The sequence below is a fragment of the Lotus japonicus genome, chromosome 2 (assembly GCF_012489685.1).
Source record: "Lotus japonicus ecotype B-129 chromosome 2, LjGifu_v1.2".
Taxonomy (NCBI): domain Eukaryota; kingdom Viridiplantae; phylum Streptophyta; class Magnoliopsida; order Fabales; family Fabaceae; genus Lotus; species Lotus japonicus.
This window is the reverse complement of record NC_080042.1, coordinates 7,279,648-7,302,152: the sequence shown is the minus strand read 5'-3', so window position 1 is coordinate 7,302,152 and position 22,505 is coordinate 7,279,648. Positions and strand designations below refer to the sequence as shown.

General features: G+C 39.4%; 2 long non-coding RNA genes across 2 annotated transcripts; both read left to right on the top strand.

The window, feature by feature from the left end:
* Positions 1-5,947: 5,947 nt before the first annotated feature.
* LOC130735230 (uncharacterized) lies at positions 5,948-8,045 on the top strand. Its single transcript, XR_009018344.1, has 2 exons — positions 5,948-5,998; positions 7,773-8,045. It is a non-coding gene; the product is annotated as an uncharacterized LOC130735230 (long non-coding RNA).
* A 5,757-nt stretch (positions 8,046-13,802) lies between these two features.
* LOC130735229 (uncharacterized) lies at positions 13,803-15,944 on the top strand. Its single transcript, XR_009018343.1, has 2 exons — positions 13,803-13,897; positions 15,672-15,944. It is a non-coding gene; the product is annotated as an uncharacterized LOC130735229 (long non-coding RNA).
* The last annotated feature ends 6,561 nt before the right edge of the window (positions 15,945-22,505 follow it).

Sequence of the window (22,505 nt, the reverse complement as noted above, 5' to 3'; positions counted from 1 at the left end):
ATGAATTTATTGAACTATCAAATGGTAAGGTGCGTGTTTTGTGAGTTCAAGGTCCTGGATTCGAATCCCCCACCCCTTGTTCAAGTTCTGATTTTCATTTAATGATGTGTCATGCCATGTCAGCATCCTACGTGGCATTTAACAGCAACATCGTCTATTTTTTAACGTCTGAGTGACGGAAGGGCATTCGTTGCACTTTTTTGAAACATGAAGGGTACAAACGTACGACTTTTCACAAACTTAATACATCAGACCATCAAGGGCATGAAATGCTTTTAAGCCTATATAGGCTATATATATACACATAAGAGTTTAGGGATAGAAATCACCTAAATAAGAAAAAGATCTATCATAATAAAAGATAAAATAGACCAAATATATTTACTTCCTATTTATTTTATCTACATATCTCATTAAAAATAATTATAATTTGTGTTATTTTCATGATTATGGAGAGAAAATTAATTATTTGAATTATTTTGGGTTTTAGTTATTAAAAATAGGTTTTTCCTCAATTTACATAGAGAGAAAATAGGATACAAAATACATTTTTGTTAAAAAATTGTTTGGAATCAGAGATTATTTTGAACCTTAGTAATTTACTTTTAAATTTTTGAAATTTATTATGAGGTGTCAGTTTTAAATTTAATTTATAAGCATATAAGGTTGATTTTTTTTATTAAAAAATATGAGATAAAGGTGGAAAATTAGAGGAGAGACAAATTTTGAATTATATTCAGAGATAATAACTGTAGATATTCTCTAAAATATAATTATATTTATTTTAAATAACTATTTTAGTTATTTTGTGATTTATTGGGAGAAAATTGGATTATCTCTTATTTTAATTAAGAGATAAAATAGAGATAAATTTGTTTTAAATTAGATTGTTGTCTCTTTAGCTTGTATGAGTTCTGATAGCAATTCCGCAAGTGTACGGATTGATCGAAGTAATAAAAAGATATCGATCCACAAGGATAATTGTTTATCAATTTATTCTAAGATAGAGTTTAGTGTTCAGAATGTGAAAAAGAAAGCAATATAAGTTGGAGGTTTTGTTATGTTTAACACACTTTTGATGATAAGCAATAATTGCAATTCAGATAAAGAAGTACCCTAGGTAAAGTTTCACTTAGTCCAATTATGTTTCTTACAACCAAATCCTTATATAAACTTTAAAACCCCTTCTATGGTGATGTAGCATTTACCTTCACTTGTTAATACCTTAATCAAGCAAATCATTCAGTCTCAGGTTGCTAAGCCTAATACCTTAGTACCTAGTCAATTCAATTGAAGAATTATTGTTCTATGTTCAGGCCAACACAATAAGTTCTCACCCTTATACCTAAGTGATAGCAAACAAATCAATCTAATCTCAAGTCCCTTAATCCTTACCAACTACCGTTGTGCAAGAAGAAAGCCAAAGACTTGCATGCATTCAAGAGAGTATTGAACATAGAAAGGAAACTTTATTCATATAAGAAACTCAGAAGTTCAAACCATAATAAGAACTAAGGTTCACTTCACCCAAAGTACAAGGTAAACTAGCCAAGCATGGCTAGGGAATTCATAATGCAATTCAAAAGAACAAAAACCTGAATTAAGAGTGTCAAGAAGCCTCCCACAAGCTCCAAGAAGCTCAAACTCTAAGTTTTGTTCAGAAAAGTACAAGATATCTAAAAGAGGTTCCAGCGCTCAAAAGCCCTATTTATAGAGTTTCCAGCGGTCATCCACGCATGTGCGTGGCCTTCTCCACGCTCATGCGTGGGCAAAAAACGCTCAAAACGCAAAAATCGTAGCATCAGATCAGGCCACGACGCATGTGCGTGGATAAGGCGGCGCACATGCGTGGCCATCAGGTTTTTCCAACAGTACCTCCACGCATGTGCGTGTGATACATGGCGCACATGCATGACTCATCTGTTTTTTCTTCAATTTTGTAACTCCCACTTCTCCTATCATCATGGCTCTTAACTTAGCTGTCAACCATCATCGTTAGCCATCAAAAACCTATCAAACTTGAAAAGAATCTCAATAAACCATCAAAACAACAATGTAACTCATGGGAACATGTCATTAATCATGATAATTCATTATCCCTTCATTCAATTCAGCAAATAAAACCCCCAATATGCAATCAACACTCATGAATTCAAAGGACTTCAACTCAAAACTGACCATAAGAATTACTCTCTAACTAAACTAATAAAAAGACCAAATAAATTGATTAAAAACACCTAAACTAATGCAGATGCAATTACGAATTAAAAGGAGACTCAACTTGACTTAAAACTCAATAAAGGACTCAAAAAGGAAAAGAAAGAAACAAGAAGGACTCGAAAAATATAGAATAAACCTTTGGTCATCAAGTTCCTAGGCTCATCATTAGTCTTCCCCTGCTGCTTCTTGGGCCTTCCTGGTGCTCTTCTCATGTAGGGTGGACTAGAGGGTGGAGCTGAACTTGTTGACCACAGCTTAGAACCATTTAAGGGCACAGTAATATACTTATAAGTTTTCAGGAATCTTGTTTTTCCTGTAAACATTCAAACTTTTAGGGAAATATTCAGACGTAATCACACTTAACTCAAATTAGTAATTAACTAAATATGAGCCAAGAATATATTTACTTGTACCAAGGATGAACATAATCTTCAAGGCTTCAATTTTTATAATACATACAAGCAATTGCATGGTAGCAGGGAATACTCTTTATGCCAAATATGAATTGTAATTAAATTGACACCAGTAGGCCTACAAAAGCAAGTAGAACAATGTTTTAAAAACCTCATTAACTTTGAAATGAATACCATACCAAACACTAAACAATAACCGGAAAAAATGATAAATATGTCAAGAGAAAGTTTGGGATTTGTACTCCCAATAAAAAATTTGGGTTAAAAGAAGTCTTCCCGTATGTGCTTGGTTCAGGGACCACATGGTCCTTTTGTAAGACCCAGGATTTTAGAATTAAATAAATAAATAGTTTCCAGCTCACACAGAAGATTCAGTGTAAGCGTCAGAGGAACTCGACTTATGTTTAATGTTTGGATTAGCGTTATGAAGAAGAAAGTTCAGGAAATGGTTAAGAATAGTTATATAGTCACTATAGGTTATAGCACGAGTTTCATTCAATTCCGCCTTAGGGCGAAAACGTTAGTAAACGACTAATTTGCACTTAAAGACACGATGGAAACTAATTCCAAAAATCGTCAGAGAAATGTTAGAACTTCTCTTAATCCTTCCATGACATGCGTTTCGATACGAAACCCTGGAATGTACGAACGTCCGATTCTTATCCTCGGAGGTTTGCCGAAACTAAATCACTGATAGTTCAAGAAACCTAAAATCAACCGACGATGAAGACTTTTTCTATTCGGAGCTTCAAATGAAGATTCCACACGCGTACACCTATTTCTCTTGATGTTTCCAACCTTTCTTCAGAAGGAAGTTTTCTCATCCGACATCAACTGCAAAAAGTAGTTTTTTCGGGTAAAATCGATTTACACCGACTTTGGATCGTTTGATTTAATTCCAAGAAATCTCTTTTGAGTTTTGGAATTCTGTCCACAGAACCTATCTTAGAATTCACAGAGGAATGCGCAGGAAAAATCGGAATCGCGAAATTTTCATTTTTCCGCATTTTCCAAAACTTATAAATAGCAAGAAAATGAAAAAAAAAACAAAAAAAAAACATCACAAACACACACACACGGCCGTGGGTTTCCAAGGAGGAAGGAGGAGAAGTGATTTTGCCGATTCTTGCCTGATCGTCCCACAGTTCGTTGCTACGTGTAGGCCTCGAGGTACTGATGCTTTTCCTTACCTCTAATCGTAAATTCTGTCGCTTTTCTCTATGTTTTTCTGTGCTCAAAGTTTTGAGCTTTTTGTAAAACTGTCCAAATAACTTGATTTCTCTGTCTAAACTTATTCCCTGCGTGCCCCTGAGCATGTTTAGCGGATTACATTTCGCCGAATCTCGTCGAATCGCCGCCGAACTTCAATTCTGCTCAAAATACCCATTTCTGACAAAGGTTCCGCTTTTTGAGTCAAAAACTCTCGACTGAGCTTAGCGTTAGTAGGATTAGTCGTCATAATCGTCGTTGGTGTCGACCCCATCTAATTTGTTTTTCGAAATTCTGATTTTGAGTTTCCGAGCTAAAAATATTGACCAAAATACCCCTGCGACAGTTTTCGACCGATAATTTTTCTGAGAGTTTCCCTGGCCTAGATATCGCCTAAGAATACCTAGGAATTGATTTAGATCGAAGAAAAAGTTCGGAAACCCTATTTTTGAGAGTGGCCGAAACCTATTTGTTAGGGTACCGTGTCCAAAAATAATTTTTGGGTCTCTATGACCTGAGCCATTACATAGCTCTTTCAATTGTCGAAATTTTGGCGTTGGTTTCGTGTCATTCCGAGTTCTGTAGCTCGAGTTATGCTCGTTTTAGCGAACGAAGTCTCCGTTGTCAATTTGTGCCTAAATAGGAACTCTGAAGCTTTAGAGGCTTTCTTTACGATTTCGATTAGTATTAGTAGATCGTGTTGCTCCTAGTGAAGCTTGTGTTGATGATTGTGCTTTCTTTGTTCTAGGTTCGCAATTTCCATGCACAACTTCTACTCACGAAGGTAAGGGTAACTCGATTTTAGCACTGCCTGTGTTTGAGATGAAGATGTTTATATTGATTGGCAGATGATTATGATTATTATACTTGCTTATGTTGACTGTTTCTGAGGCTTGTGCCAAATGTTTTCTGAAGGCTTCGGCCGAGTAAACTTATTGAAACATGTGTCTCCGTTTTCTGAGAGGCTTTGGCCGTTTACTGGTTTCTGTCATTGAACTGAGTTGGTATGCAATTAAATTGAGTTATGTTCGTTGATAATAGGAATAACATGTGGTTACTCCGAATTAATCATTGGTTTGGGCATTGTTGTTGACTGACTTGACATATAGGCTTTGGTCCTTAAGTGGCGATGAGGTGGGTGTGGTCCCACGTGATTGTCCCGTCTTTCGAGGCGTTATAAAGTGGCAATGAGGTGGGTGTGGTCCCACGGGATTGACCCATCTTTCGAGATGTTCTAAAGTGGCGATGAGGTGAGTGTGGTCCCACGCGATTGTCCCGTCTGGAGTTGTAAGACCCAAAATTTTAGAATTAAATAGATAAATGATTTCCAGCTCACGCATAGGATTCTGTGTAAGCGTGAGAGGAACTTGACTCGTGTTTAATGTTTGGATTAATATTAAGAAGAGGAAAGTTCAGGAAATGACTAAGAATAGTAACATAGTCGTTATAGGCTACGGCACGAGTTTCATTCATTTCTGCCTTAGGGCAAAACCGTTAGTAAACGACTAATTTGCACTTAAAGACACGATGGGAAACTAATTCCAAAAATCTTCAGAGAAATGTTAGAACTTCTCTTAATCCTTCCATAATAAGCGTTTCGATACGAAACCCTGGAATTTACGAACACTCATTTCCGATACCGGGAGGTTTGCCGAAACTGAATCCCTGGTTTTTCTAGAGCTATTAAATTAACCTACGATGAAGACTTTTTCTATTCGGAGCTTCAAACGAAGATTCCACACGCGTACGCCCACTCTAATCGACGTTCCAAATCTTTCTTCAGAAGGAAGTTTCTGCATCCGAGGTCAAAATCAAAAAGTGCATAAAGTGCATTTTAAGCCGGTAAACATTAAAAAACAAGCCTCGAAAACCAAAAATCATACTGATATTTCTTTGAAGAATTAGAAGATTCAGCGGGAAGAATATCGTGTCTAAAATACGTTGGAATCAGTAGGAAAAATCGGAATCGCGAAATAATCATTTTCTCACGTTTTCAATTTCCTATAAATAGGACTTCAAAAAATGAAAAAAATCAAAAAAAGTCACACAACACACACACACACGGCCGTGAACTTCTTGGAGGAAAGGAAGAGATTTGATATTTTCCGGTTCTTGCCTGATCGTCGCTCTGTTCGTTGCTACGCGTAGGCCTCAAGGTACTGATGTTATTTCTTTCTTCTGATCTTAAATTTTGTCGCTTTTCTCTATGTCTTTCTGTGCTCAAAGTTTTGAGCTTTTTGTAAAACTGTCCAAATAACTTGATTTTAGTGTCTAAACTTATTCCCTGCGTGCCCCTGAGCATGTTTAGCGGATTACATTTTGCCGAATGTCGCCGAAATGCCGCCGGAATTCATTTCTGTAGGAAATACCCATTTTTGGCTAAAGTTCCGTCCTTTGGGCTTAAAACTCTCGACTGAGCTTAGCGTTAGTAGGATTAGTCGTCATAATCGTCGTTGGTGTCGACCCCATCTAATTTGTTTTTCGAAATTTCAGTTTTGAATTTCTGAGCTAAAAATATTGACCAAAATACCCCTGCGACAGTTTTCGACCCGATAATTTTTCTGAGAGTTTCCCTGGCCTAGATATCGCCTAGGAATACCTAGGAATCGATTTAGACCGAAGAAAAAGTTCGGAAACCCTATTTTACATAGTGGCCGAAACCTATTGCTTAGGGTACCGTGTCCAAAAATAATTTTTGAGTCTCTATGACCTGAGCCATTGCGTAGCTCTTTTGATTGTCGAAATTTTGGCGCTGGTTTCATGTCATTCCGAGTTCTGTAGCTCGAGTTATGCTCGTTTTAGCGAACGAAGTTCCGTTGTCAATTCGTGCCTTAAGAGGAACTCTGAAGCTTTAAAAGCTTTCTTTCCGGTTTCGATTAGCGTTATTAGATAGTGTTACTTCTAGTAGGGCTTGTGTTGATGATTGTGTTTCCTTGTTCTAGGTTCACAACTTCCATGCCCAACTTCTACTCACGAAGGTAAGGGTAACTCGGTTTTAGCGTGTCCTTGAGTCTTGCCTGCTTTTATCGCACTGCATGTGTTTGAGATGAAGATGTTTATATTGATTGGCATTGGATTATGATTATTATGCTTGCAATGTTGTATGCTTGCTTATATTGACTGTTTCTGAGGCTTGTGCCAAATGTTTTCTGAAGGCTTCGGCCGAGTAAACTTATTGAGACGTGTGTCTCCGTTTTCTGAGAGGCTTCGACCGTTTACTGGTTTCTGTCATTAAACTGAGTTGGTATGCAATTGAATTGAGTTATGTTCGTTGATAATAGGAATAACATGTGGTTACTCCAAATTAATCATTGGTTTGGGGATTGTTGTTGACTGACTTGGCATATAGGCTTTGGTCCTTAAGTGGCGATGAGGTGGGTGTGGTCCCACGTGATTGTCCCGTCTTTCGAGGCGTTATAAAGTGGCAATGAGGTGGGTGTGGTCCCGCGGGATTGTCCCATCTTTCGAGATGTTCTAAAGTGGCGATGAGGTGGGTGTGGTCCCACGCGATTGTCCCGTCCGGAGTGGCGTTAAGTGGCAATGAGGTGGGTGTGGTCCCGCGTGATTGTCCCGTCTTGAGAGACGTTGCTGATCGATCCATTTTGGTAGAAGCATATAGTTGCATTATAGGGAACTAACACCTGACCCTATGTTGTTGGATTTTAGTTATTGGTTTATTGATATCTGAATTGATATTATACTGTTGAAGTTTTTGATATTTGAATTGATGTTATATGTTAGGTTGTCGATATCCGAATTGATGTTATATGATTAGGTTGTTGATATATGAGTTTAGTTATGTTGCTGGTTTATTTACCATGATAGGTAGTTAAATTTGAATAGCATGATTTTCTCTTTCATACATGATAATTGTATGGAGTTAACCCTTTTCTATTTGCTATTTGTTGTTTGGGCGCTTAACGCTATTAGGCGATGGTGAGCCTTCCGCTGAAGCTTAGCTGTTCGAGTCGGAGACCGTGATCGTGGGCGGTCGAGTAGAGGTGGATGAAGCAGTTGCTTCTCCCTTTTTGGTGGACTATGTTTGAGTTTCTTTTTCCTTATGAAAACTCTGTTGTTTAAACCTTATTTCGCCACTGTTAAAGTGTGCGTACTTATTTTGGAAACTTGTTCATGATGATGTAAGACACTATTATTATTATGTCGGGAACGGGTTGTTGAATAAAGTCTATGTTATATATTCAATTATGTTCAGTTGTTTTGAAAAGGGAAAAAATATATTGTGTTTTCTTAGGATTACGAAATAGTCCTTAGATTTTGTTAGGTAACTAATGTGACTCCTCAGTTGAGAAACCGGGGTGTTACAATTGTGGTATCAGAGCTTTGGTCTAGAAAACCAGAGCTTTTGGGTAGAGTGCCTGCTTAAGATGTTTGAACTCTGAGACCGATTGATGGGGTGTCAATCGGAGGAAGAGTGTGCTTGATTACTGTTTATATAGATTATTTTTGAAGGTTATTCGTAAGTGAATAACCTTATGCTAGTTATTGTTAATTATACATTTGATATAAGTATATACATAGTTAGTTATTATAGAACTTTGTGTTGTTCTGGCCTGAGTATCTGTTGTGGTCTTTGACTGTTCATGAAAACAGGAACAGGAGGTTTCCACAACCGATCGAGACTCAAGGTTCAGACAGCATGAATCCGATGGAGCAAGCTATTGCTAATCTGACTGCCCTTATGGCACAACAAGTTACTAACACTGCTGCAAGGGAGGAAGCTGAAGCTCAACGTGCTGCTACTGCTGCTTTGGTGGCTGCACAAAACCAAGCTGAAGAGAATGCTCGCCGTGTTCAGCGGGAGGAACGTGAATTAGCTGCTGCTCAGACCAGGGGTCTGAATGATTTCAAGCGTCAGGATCCGCCGAAGTTCTCTGGGGGCTTCGATCCGGAAGAAGCTGACTTATGGCTCCAAGAGTTGGAGAAGATCTTTACCTTCTTGCGTACAACTGCAGAGATGAAAGTTGATTATGCAACCTACCTGCTAACGGGTGAAGCTGAGTATTGGTGGCGTGGGGCTAGGGCTATGATGGAGGCTGACCATCAAGCCATCACTTGGGAGTGTTTCCGTGGAGCTTTCTTGGACAAGTACTTTCCTAGAAGTGCTAGAGCCGCTAAGGAAGCACAATTTCTGAGACTCCGTCAAGGAGGCATGACCGTTGCTGAGTATGCTGCAAAGTTGGAGTCGTTGGCTAAACACTTCCGTTACTTTAGAGGACAGATTGATGAAGGCTACATGTGTGAGCGATTCATTGAGGGGCTGTGTTATGAGCTGCAGAGGGCGGTGCAACCGCTAGGACTGAATCGCTACCAAGTGCTGGTGGAGAAGACCAAGGGGATTGAGGCCATTGATAATGCAAGGGGCAAATTCCAAGGTCTGAACAAGCCTTACCAAGGAAGTGGAGGTCCGGCTAGGACTAACCAAGGAAGAGGTGACAAGGGTAGGCATTTCCAGTAGAAGCCGTATGTTCGTCCTCAGGGTAGGGGGACAACTTCTGGGTCCTTTTATCCTACTGGTGGAAATGCAATTGCACTAAGAACCCCATCTGGGAATCGGGAGGATGTGACTTGCTTCAGGTGCAACAAAAAGGGGCACTATGCCAACCACTGTTCTGAGAGTCTTGCGGCGTGTTGGAACTGCAACAAGCCAGGCCACACTGCTGCAGAGTGCAGGATTCCTAAAGTTGAGGCTGCTGCAAATGTTGCTGGGGCTAGGAGGCCTACTGCTGGTGGAAGGGTCTACTCGATCAGTGGAACTGAAGCTTAGGAAGACGATGGTCTGATCCGCAGTACCTGCGAGATTGCGGGTAATTCCCTTATCGCGCTATTTGATTCTGGTGCTACGCATTCATTTATAGATATAGCTTGTGCGACAAGGTTAAAGCTAGAAGTGTCGAAGTTACCGTTTGACTTAACAGTGTCTACCCCTGCATCTAAGAGCTTAGTAACTAACACTGCATGTTTGGAATGTCCTTGGATGTACCTAGATAAGAAGTTTATAGCAAACTTAATCTGTTTACCTCTCAAGGGATTGGATGTGATCATAGGCATGGATTGGTTGTCCCACCATCATGTTCTTCTTGATTGCGCCAATAAGGTAGTTATCTTTCCCGATGCTGGACTCGCCGAGTTTCTGAACTCGTACTTTTCGAAGCTCTCTTTGAGGAAAGGAGCTTTGAGTTCTCTCATGTCTACAACCGTAATGGAAGCTAAGGAGAATGGAATACAAGGAATAGCTGTTGTGCAAGAGTTTGAGGATGTGTTCCCCGAAGACGTACCCGGAATACCTCCAGTTAGAGATATGGAGTTCACCATTGATATAGTCCCAGGCACTGGACCTATATCGATCGCACCTTATCGTATGGCACCGGCAGAACTGACGGAGCTGAAGAGTCAACTTGAGGATTTAACCAAGAAGGGGTTTATCCGACCTAGCGTTTCTCCATGGGGAGCGCCAGTGCTACTTGTGAAGAAGAAAGACGGAAGATCACGACTTTGCGTGGACTATCGACAGTTGAACAAAGTCACGATAAAGAACTGTTATCCGTTGCCGAGGATTGATGACTTGATGGATCAATTGAAGGGTGCTGCTATTTTCTCGAAGATTGACCTGAGATCGGGATATCACCAGATTAGAGTCAAAGACGAGGATATCCAAAAGACGGCGTTTAGGACACGCTATGGGCACTACGAGTACTTAGTGATGCCGTTTGGAGTTACGAATGCACCAGCTGTATTCATGGATTACATGAATAGGATCTTTCAACCATTCTTGGATCGCTTCGTTGTGGTGTTCATCGACGACATCTTGATCTACTCGAGAAATCTTGAAGAACACGAGGAACATCTGCGTCAAGTATTGCAAGTTCTTCGGGAGAAGGTACTGTATGCTAACGCGGCAAAGTGTGAATTTTGGTTGGAAGAAGTAAAGTTTCTAGGACATGTCATCTCAAAGGAGGGCATTGCTGTGGATCCTAGTAAAGTAGAAGCGGTACTTGCATGGGACCGTCCTAAGACTGTGACGGATATTAGGAGTTTCATCGGTTTAGCTGGATATTACCGACGATTCATCGAAGGTTTCGCTAAGATTGCAGGACCATTAACGAAGCTTACTCGGAAGAACCAACCTTTCGCTTGGACAGAGGATTGTGAACAGAGTTTCCAGGATATGAAGGAGCGCTTGACGACCGCGCCAGTTCTGACTTTACCACAAGAGGAGGAACCCTACGAGGTTTACTGCGATGCTTCGTACCAAGGTTTGGGTTGTGTGTTGATGCAACACCGAAAGGCTGTGGCTTATTCTTCAAGGCAGTTGAAGATACATGAGCGGAACTATCCTACGCATGATTTGGAGTTAGCGGCTGTGGTATTTGCACTCAAGATTTGGAGGCACTATCTTTATGGGAGCACTTTCACTGTTTTTAGTGATCACAAGAGCCTGAAGTACCTGTTCGATCAGAAGGATCTGAATATGAGACAAAGGCGTTGGATGGAATTTATCAAGGACTATGATTTCACTTTGTTGTACCACCCAGGAAAGGCAAATGTTGTAGCAGACGCACTGAGTCGCCAGACAATTCATGTTTCATCGCTGATGATTAAGGAATTGGAACTTATCGAGACTTTTCGCGACCTCAGTTTGGGTATGCAAGTGACACCTGGAAAATTGAGCTTTGGGATGGTGACGATCACTAGTGATTTTCTGAACGAGATCAAGGTGAAGCAACTGTTAGATGAGGAGCTGATCGAGAAACGGAACTTGATCATTTTGGGAAAAGCGCCGGATTTCGAGGTAGGAACCGACAACATTCTGCGTTGCAAAGGACGTGTCTGCGTGCCATTGGACATGGAGTTGAGAAGGATGATCCTTGACGAAGGTCACAAGAGTAGATTGAGTATTCATCCGGGATCGACAAAGATGTACCAAGATCTAAAGTTGAATTTATGGTGGCCAGGAATGAAGAAGAATGTAGCAGAGTATGTGGCGGCATGTCTGACATGTCAGAAGGCGAAGATAGAACATCAAAAGCCTGCGGGTATGTTACAGTCACTTGATGTGCCGGAGTGGAAGTGGGACAGTATCTCTATGGATTTCGTGGTAGCTTTGCCAGCTACGAGGAAGAGATTTGATTCCATTTGGGTCATTGTGGACCGTCTGACGAAGTCAGCACATTTCATACCGGTGAAGACCACGTTCAATGTGGAGGCACTTGCAAAAGTGTATGTCGCTGAGATTGTACGACTTCATGGAGTACCCTCGAGTATTGTTTCTGACAGAGATCCGAAGTTTACTTCGCATTTCTGGAAGGCCTTGCACGAGGCGCTTGGCACGAAGTTGAGGTTGAGCTCTGCCTATCACCCTCAGACGGATGGGCAGACAGAGAGGACGATACAGTCATTGGAAGACTTGCTGCGAGCCTGTGTACTGGATAGTCAAGAAAGCTGGGATGAGCTGTTGCCGTTGATCGAATTTACTTATAACAACAGTTTTCATGCTAGTATTGGAATGGCACCTTATGAGGCTTTGTATGGGAGGAGATGTAGAACTCCTTTATGTTGGTTTCAAGATGGCGAACATCTTCTCGTTGGACCTGAATTAGTACAACAGACTACTGAGAAAGTAAAACAAATACAAGAGAAGATGAGGACGTCACAGAGTCGACAAAAGAGTTATGCTGACACACGTCGGAGAGAACTGGAGTTCGAGGCGGGAGACCATGTGTTTCTTCGCGTGACACCAACTACCGGAGTGGGAAGGGCGATAAAGTCGAGGAAGCTGACACCGAAGTTCATTGGACCGTATCAGATTATCGAGCGAGTCGGTAAAGTAGCGTATCGGATTGCGTTGCCACCATTTCTGTCCAAGATTCATGATGTGCTACACGTGTCACAATTAAGGAAATATATTCCTGATCCCTCTCACATCATCAAGGAAGATGACATCCAACTTAGAGACAACTTGTCTTTTGAAGTGGCACCAATGAGGATTGAGGAACGTAGGATCAAGCAGTTGAGGAACAAGCAGGTTCCTCTGGTAAAAGTGATTTGGAACCAAGTCACGGGCGATGCTACTTGGGAACTAGAAGAGAAGATGAAGGAACAGTATCCGGAACTCTTCACTGAGCCTTAAATTTCGAGGACGAAACTTTCTTTTTGGGGGGTAGTATTGTAAGACCCAAAATTTTAGAATTAAATAGATAAATGATTTCCAGCTCACGCATAGGATTCTGTGTAAGCGTGAGAGGAACTTGACTCGTGTTTAATGTTTGGATTAATATTAAGAAGGGGAAAGTTCAGGAAATGACTAAGAATAGTAACATAGTCGTTATAGGCTACGGCACGAGTTTCATTCATTTCTGCCTTAGGGCAAAACCGTTAGTAAACGACTAATTTGCACTTAAAAACACGATGGGAAACTAATTCCAAAAATCTTCAGAGAAATGTTAGAACTTCTCTTAATCCTTCCATAATAAGCGTTTCGATACGAAACCCTGGAATTTACGAACACTCATTTCCGATACCGGGAGGTTTGCCGAAACTGAATCCCTGGTTTTTCTAGAGCTATTAAATTAACCTACGATGAAGACTTTTTCTATTCGGAGCTTCAAACGAAGATTCCACACGCGTACGCCCACTCTAATCGACGTTCCAAATCTTTCTTCAGAAGGAAGTTTCTGCATCCGAGGTCAAAATCAAAAAGTGCATAAAGTGCATTTTAAGCCGGTAAACATTAAAAAACAAGCCTCGAAAACCAAAAATCATACTGATATTTCTTTGAAGAATTAGAAGATTCAGCGGGAAGAATATCGTGTCTAAAATACGTTGGAATCAGTAGGAAAAATCGGAATCGCGAAATAATCATTTTCTCACGTTTTCAATTTCCTATAAATAGGACTTCAAAAAATGAAAAAAATCAAAAAAAGTCACACAACACACACACAGACGGCCGTGAACTTCTTGGAGGAAAGGAAGAGATTTGATTTTTTCCGGTTCTTGCCTGATCGTCGCTCTGTTCGTTGCTACGCGTAGGCCTCAAGGTACTGATGTTATTTCTTTCTTCTGATCTTAAATTTTGTCGCTTTTCTCTATGTCTTTCTGTGCTCAAAGTTTTGAGCTTTTTGTAAAACTGTCCAAATAACTTGATTTTAGTGTCTAAACTTATTCCCTGCGTGCCCCTGAGCATGTTTAGCGGATTACATTTTGCCGAATGTCGCCGAAATGCCGCCGGAATTCATTTCTGTAGGAAATACCCATTTTTGGCTAAAGTTCCGTCCTTTGGGCTTAAAACTCTCGACTGAGCTTAGCGTTAGTAGGATTAGTCGTCATAATCGTCGTTGGTGTCGACCCCATCTAATTTGTTTTTCGAAATTTCAGTTTTGAATTTCTGAGCTAAAAATATTGACCAAAATACCCCTGCGACAGTTTTCGACCCGATAATTTTTCTGAGAGTTTCCCTGGCCTAGATATCGCCTAGGAATACCTAGGAATCGATTTAGACCGAAGAAAAAGTTCGGAAACCCTATTTTACATAGTGGCCGAAACCTATTGCTTAGGGTACCGTGTCCAAAAATAATTTTTGAGTCTCTATGACCTGAGCCATTGCGTAGCTCTTTTGATTGTCGAAATTTTGGCGCTGGTTTCATGTCATTCCGAGTTCTGTAGCTCGAGTTATGCTCGTTTTAGCGAACGAAGTTCCGTTGTCAATTCGTGCCTTAAGAGGAACTCTGAAGCTTTAAAAGCTTTCTTTCCGGTTTCGATTAGCGTTATTAGATAGTGTTACTTCTAGTAGGGCTTGTGTTGATGATTGTGTTTCCTTGTTCTAGGTTCACAACTTCCATGCCCAACTTCTACTCACGAAGGTAAGGGTAACTCGGTTTTAGCGTGTCCTTGAGTCTTGCCTGCTTTTATCGCACTGCATGTGTTTGAGATGAAGATGTTTATATTGATTGGCATTGGATTATGATTATTATGCTTGCAATGTTGTATGCTTGCTTATATTGACTGTTTCTGAGGCTTGTGCCAAATGTTTTCTGAAGGCTTCGGCCGAGTAAACTTATTGAGACGTGTGTCTCCGTTTTCTGAGAGGCTTCGACCGTTTACTGGTTTCTGTCATTAAACTGAGTTGGTATGCAATTGAATTGAGTTATGTTCGTTGATAATAGGAATAACATGTGGTTACTCCGAATTAATCATTGGTTTGGGGATTGTTGTTGACTGACTTGGCATATAGGCTTTGGTCCTTAAGTGGCGATGAGGTGGGTGTGGTCCCACGTGATTGTCCCGTCTTTCGAGGCGTTATAAAGTGGCAATGAGGTGGGTGTGGTCTCGCGGGATTGTCCCATCTTTCGAGATGTTCTAAAGTGGCGATGAGGTGGGTGTGGTCCCACGCGATTGTCCCGTCCGGAGTGGCGTTAAGTGGCAATGAGGTGGGTGTGGTCCCGCGTGATTGTCCCGTCTTGAGAGACGTTGCTGATCGATCCATTTTGGTAGAAGCATATAGTTGCATTATAGGGAACTAACACCTGACCCTATGTTGTTGGATTTTAGTTATTGGTTTATTGATATCTGAATTGATATTATACTGTTGAAGTTTTTGATATTTGAATTGATGTTATATGTTAGGTTGTCGATATCCGAATTGATGTTATATGATTAGGTTGTTGATATATGAGTTTAGTTATGTTGCTGGTTTATTTACCATGATAGGTAGTTAAATTTGAATAGCATGATTTTCTCTTTCATACATGATAATTGTATGGAGTTAACCCTTTTCTATTTGCTATTTGTTGTTTGGGCGCTTAACGCTATTAGGCGATGGTGAGCCTTCCGCTGAAGCTTAGCTGTTCGAGTCGGAGACCGTGATCGTGGGCGGTCGAGTAGAGGTGGATGAAGCAGTTGCTTCTCCCTTTTTGGTGGACTATGTTTGAGTTTCTTTTTCCTTATGAAAACTCTGTTGTTTAAACCTTATTTCGCCACTGTTAAAGTGTGCGTACTTATTTTGGAAACTTGTTCATGATGATGTAAGACACTATTATTATTATGTCGGGAACGGGTTGTTGAATAAAGTCTATGTTATATATTCAATTATGTTCAGTTGTTTCGAAAAGGGAAAAAATATATTGTGTTTTCTTAGGATTACGAAATAGTCCTTAGATTTTGTTAGGTAACTAATGTGACTCCTCAGTTGAGAAACCGGGGTGTTACAGGAGTGGCGTTAAGTGGCAATGAGGTGGGTGTGGTCCCGCGTGATTGTCCCGTCTTGAGAGATGATGACCCGAGGTTTATTCTATGTTTATCGAGTCCTTCTTGTTTCTTTCTTTTCCTTTTTGAGTTCTTTATTGAGCTTTAAGTCAAGTTGAGTCCCTTTTTATTTCATAATTGCATATGCATTAGTTTAGGTGTTTTTAATCAATTTATTTAGTCTTTTTATTAGTTTAGTTAGAGAGTAATTCCTATGGTCAGTTTTGAGCTGAAGTCCTTTGAATTCATGAGTGTTGATTGCACATTGGGGGTTTTATTTGCTGAATTGAATGAAAGGATGGTGAATTATCATGATTAATGACATGTTCCAATGAGTTACAATGTTGTTTTGATGGTTTCTTGAGATTCTTTTCAGGTTTGATAGGTTTTTGATGGCTAATGATGATGGTTGAAAGCTAAGTTAAGAGCCATGATGATAGGAGAAGTGGGAGTTATAAAATTGAAGGAAAATCAGATGAGCCACGCATGTGCACCATGTATCCCACGCACATGCGTGGAGCTACTGCAGGAAAAACCTGATGCCCACGCATGTGCGCCGTCTGATCCACGCACATGCGTGGTGGCAAAATCTGATGCTGCGAATTTTGCGTTTTGAGCTTTTTGCCCACGCATGTGCGTGGAGGAGGCCACGCACATGCATGGATTACTGTTGGAAACTCTATAAATAGGGATTTTGTTATTTCTTTTAGGTATCTTGTAACTTTTGAACAAAACTTAGAGGTTTAGGTTCTTGGAGCTTGTGGGAGGCTTCTTGGCCCTCTTCTTTCAGGTTTTTATTCCTTTAGTTTGCATTATGAATTCCCTAGCCATGCTTGGCTAGTTTCTCTTTGTACTTTGGGTGAAGTGAACCTTAGTTCTGATTATGGTTTAAACTTCTTATTTTCTTATATGAATAAAGTTTCTTTTCCATGTATCTTTTCTCTGAATCAATATTCTCTTGAGTGCACACAAGTGTTTTGCTTTCTTCTTGCACAACGGAAGTTGGTGAGGATTAAGGGACTTGGGATTAGATTGATTTGTTTGCTATCACTTAGAAATAAGGGTAGAAACTTATTGTATTGGCCTGAACTTATAAACTTCATTCTTCAATTGAATTGACTAGGCACTAAGGAATTAGGTTTGGCAAATGAAATTGAATGTTTTACTTGATCAAGGAATTAACAAGTAGAGGTAGAGGCTATAACATCATGGATAAGGATTCTGAACTTCATATAAGAATTTGATTTGAGAACCATAATTGGACTAAGTGGAGCTTTGCCCAGGGTACTTCTTTTCTGAATTATAATTCTAAGCTTTTACTCACAAGTGTTATTCACACAACCAAACTTCAAACATATTTTGCTTTTTCTTTTTCACATTATGAACACAAAACTCTTAGAAGCAATTGATGAACAACTATCCCTGTGGTTCGACAATCTTTTGTATTACTTCGATCAATCCGTACACTTGCGGAATTGCTATCAAGTTTTTGGCGCCGTTGCCGGTGATAGTTTTGTTTTGTTGATTGATTCTTGACTTTTATTGTTTGGAAATTTTATTACCATTGCTTCATTGAATCGGTGCTACTAACCTGTGTGTGAAAGTAATTTTTACAAGGTTCAATGGATGCTTTTGATTTGAGTGGATTCCATGGATATGACCCGCATCATTACTATGACCAAGGATTGGAAGGACAACCCGATATCTTTCGGGAATGTGATGATAATGTCAATCCATGGGATCTACCAAGTCATCAATATTATGGAGATTTTGAACATCAACCATTTGATCAAGAACAACCTCATCAATATCATGGGAGTGGAAAGAAGAGCTTAGAAGAGATGGTGGCTGATTTTGTACTTACCAATCAGAGTTTCATGAATGAAACCAGGGCCAGCTTAAGGAATCAAGAAGCCTCCATCAAGAATTTGGAGACTCAGTTGGAACATATAGCCAAAACCATAGCTGAAGGGATACCAGAATATTTCTGCCCTCAAGTTTTGGAGGAGGGAGAGCAATCACTTATTATCCATGAAAGTGACATTGTGGATAAAAGTGAGGAGCCACGGAGTGAAGAATCCTCAAAAGGAGACTTCACCAATGTTCTTGAGACAGAAAGTGAAAATACAATGGGTGAACAAATGAAAAATGTGATTGAATGTGATGATGTTCATGATTTATCCATAGAGGATTTTGTCTTTGGAGACAAAATGCAGAAAGATGAGGAGGAAACTCCAAATCTTAGCATCAATCTCAAGGACATGTGGATCAATGGAAAGCATGGCAATGAACAAACAAGATGATGGAATCTTCTCAATACACCATGGAAGCAAATTTGTGAGAATTTTCTTAAACCCTCTACTCTTAATTTGATTTATGTTGCTATGATATATGGAAATGCAGGTAATATGATGATGCAGTTGTGTCAAAATTTGCATGATCTAAAGGATCTAATGCAATTTGCTATAAACCCCGACTAGAACTTTGAGTCCGGGGAATTCTATCAAAGACTTAAAAATTGAGCTTCTTGGGAGACAACCCAAGTCTTGGTTTGCTTTTCTTTAATTTGAGGTTGCTTTAATTTAGTGTTCTTCTATAAAAAAAAACATTTTCTTTTTCTTTTTAGGTAGTTAGTGCATCGAGGTTTTTGCATGTTTTTTCTTTTTACGTTTGAGTCGGTATGAATATCCTTGGGTTTCTTGCTGCAATGCTGAACTTGCTTAAGTGGTTTCACCCTTGATTTAGCTGCTTCTTATTGATAGTTGATGATACTTCCATGTTTTTATCTTGTGGTCTTTGTACATGCTATTGTGATTGGAATGTGAGGTAGCTTGATCTTACTTGCTTCAGTTCATAAGAAAGGGTGTTTCACTTCAACACCCCAATGTTTTTGTTGAGTGCTGAGAGTCTCAATGTTTATTCCTAACATGCTTATACATGCTTAGCTCTGCTTTGAAATGCATATTGGTTGTTGCACAATACTTGTTCTTTGAAGAGACTTGGTAGGAGTTCTTTGTTGGCGTCAGACTTTGGATTGTTATCATATTCCCTTAGTTTCCCAAGTTGAGCCTTAAGAATGAATATTTTTCTTGGTCCCCGAATTATGGTGAATTGAGCTTTGGTGAATGATTTGTGGTTGTGATTGAGCAGAGAAAATATCAAAAGGACTTCCTTCCTAAAAGTAAAAAAAAAGCATGCTGAATTGTCAAAAGAAAGGCAAGTGCCTTAACAATTGAAAAAGAGAAAAAAGTTGAAAAGAAAAAAAAGAAGGAAGGAGTCCCAAAGTCTTAAAAATTCGGCTCAGGTCTTGTTGAATAGAAGAATCACTCACCACAAAATCTATTTTGAGCCCTTGTGTTTCCTTTTTCTTGGCATCCCTACCTACACTTTACCTTAGCCAAAGTTACAACCTTTCGAAGTCTCTCTTGTTCTTGTTATTGTTGCAACTAACTTTGAATTGATTGATTATCAGGGCTGAAGTATTGAGTTTGTATGTTAGAGCACCCAAAATGTGAGGAGAGTGGTTGACATGTGAGGAAGTTGATGAGCTCTTGCTTGGAAGTCTTGGTTACTCTTGCTGACCACTCATCTTTAGTTGTGTGCATTTGACCTTTCTTTTGTTTTGTGAAGTATCTTGTTTTGAAAAGCCTAAGCAGCTGAAGAAGGGGTGATTTATTCTGTGCTTGAGGACAAGCTGCCTTGAGTTTACGCTTGAGGACAAGCTGTCGTTGAGTATAGTGGTGTGATGACCCGAGGTTTATTCTATGTTTATCGAGTCCTTCTTGTTTTTTTCTTTTCCTTTTTGAGTTCTTTATTGAGCTTTAAGTCAAGTTGAGTCCCTTTTTATTTCATAATTGCATCTGCATTAGTTTAGGTGTTTTTAATCAATTTATTTAGTCTTTTTATTAGTTTAGTTAGAGAGTAATTCCTATGGTCAGTTTTGAGCTGAAGTCCTTTGAATTCATGAGTGTTGATTGCACATTGGGGGTTTTATTTGCTGAATTGAATGAAAGGATGGTGAATTATCATGATTAATGACATTTTCCAATGAGTTACATTGTTGTTTTGATGGTTTCTTGAGATTCTTTTCAGGTTTGATAGGTTTTTGATGGCTAATGATGATGGTTGAAAGCTAAGTTAAGAGCCATGATGATAGGAGAAGTGGGAGTTACAAAATTGAAGAAAAATCAGATGAGCCACGCATGTGCGCCATTTATCCCACGCACATGCGTGGAGCTACTGCAGGAAAAACCTGATGCCCACGCATGTGTGCCGTCTGATCCACGCACATGCGTGGTGGCAAAGTCTGATGCTGCGAATTTTACATTTTGAGCGTTTTGCCCACGCATGTGCGTGGAGGAGGCCACGCACATGCGTGGATTACCGCTGGAAACTCTATAAATAGGGATTTTGTTATTTCTTTTAGGTATCTTAACTTTTGAACAAAACTTAGAGGTTTAGGTTCTTGGAGCTTGTGGGAGGCTTCTTGGCCCTCTTCTTTCAGGTTTTTATTCCTTTAGTTTGCATTATGAATTCCCTAGCCATGCTTGGCTAGTTTCTCTTTGTACTTTGGGTGAAGTGAACCTTAGTTCTGATTATGGTTTAAACTTCTTATTTTCTTATATGAATAAAGTTTCTTTTCCATGTATCTTTTCTCTGAATCAATATTCTCTTGAGTGCACACAAGTGTTTTGCTTTCTTCTTGCACAACGGAAGTTGGTGAGGATTAAGGGACTTGGGATTAGATTGATTTGTTTGCTATCACTTAGAAATAAGGGTAGAAACTTATTGTGTTGGCCTGAACTTATAAACTTCATTCTTCAATTGAATTGACTAGGCACTAAGGAATTAGGTTTGGCAAATGAAATTGAATGTTTTACTTGATTAAGGAATTAACAAGTAGAGGTAGAGGCTATAACATCATGGATAAGGATTCTGAACTTCATATAAGAATTTGATTTGAGAACCATAATTGGACTAAGTGGAGCTTTGCCCAGGGTACTTCTTTTCTGAATTATAATTCTAAGCTTTTACTCACAAGTGTTATTCACACAACAAAACTTCAAACATATTTTGCTTTTTTCTTTTTCACATTCTGAACACAAAACTCTTAGAAGCAATTGATGAACAACTATCCCTGTGGTTCGACAATCTTTTGTATTACTTCGATCAATCCGTACACTTGCGGAATTGCTATCAAGAGACGTTGCTGATCGATCCATTTTGGTAGAAGCATATAGTTGCATTATAGGGAACTAACACCTGACCCTATGTTGTTGGATTTTAGTTATTGGTTTATTGATATCTGATTTGATGTTATATTGTTGAGGTTATTATTATCTGAGCTAATCTATGTTAAATTGTTGATATATGAGTTTAGTTATATTGCTGGTTTTGTTGATATCTGGATTAACTTAAGTTGCTAGTTTATTTACCATGCTAGGTAATTAAATTTGAATAGCATGATTTTCTCCTTTATATGTGGTAGTTGCATGGAGTTAACCCTTTCTATTTGCTACTTGTTGTTTGGGCGCTTAACACTATTAGACGATGAAGAGCCTTCTGGCGATGCTTAGCCATGCTGAGATGGAGGAGGGATAGTAACCGGCGGAGCAAGGATGGAAGAAGCTGTATAGTTTCCTCTTAGTAGTTTATGCTTTGAGTCTTCTTCGTTATCTGAAAACTCTGTTACTAAAACCCTGTTTTCGCCACTGTTTAAGTGTGCGTACTTATTTTGGAAACTTGTTTATGATATTGTAAGACACTATTATTATATGTCGGGAACGGGTTGTTTAATTAAGACTATGTTCTGTATTCAACTATGTTTAGTTGTTTTCGAAAAGAAAAAAATATATCGTGTTTTCTTAGGATTACGAAATAGTCCTTAGATTTTGTTAGGTAACTAATGTGACTCCTCAGTTGAGAAATTGGGGTGTTACACCTTTCGTGGCCGTTGTCCCCGTGCTCCTTGTGTTCTTGTTCTACTTTCACGCGTGGGACCAATAGCCATTGAAGAGAATCTTCAGGTCCAACCGTTCGATCACACACGTTCTCACAATCGCTTGAAGGAGATGAATTATCAGGGGTTTCTGCCGCACGAAGAAGAAGGTGAAAATTGAGAGGTTTCCAAGATTGGAGTTATCGAGTGAATGATTGGGGATTAGGGTTTCACACTCATGTTTTAATTTTTTTAATTATATAATTTTAATTAAGGGTGGTGCATATAGCAAGTCCACCTAATTTAGCATGTCTAAGTAGGCTAACGAAGTTAAGGATTTGACGGAGAACGGATGGAAGGACCCAATTGTCACGTTCAGAATTTACTCGTTTTAAACACACGAAATCAAAATTGTATAAATGATATAAATCAGGGACGAAAAGTGCAATTAAGAAAAGAAAAAAAAC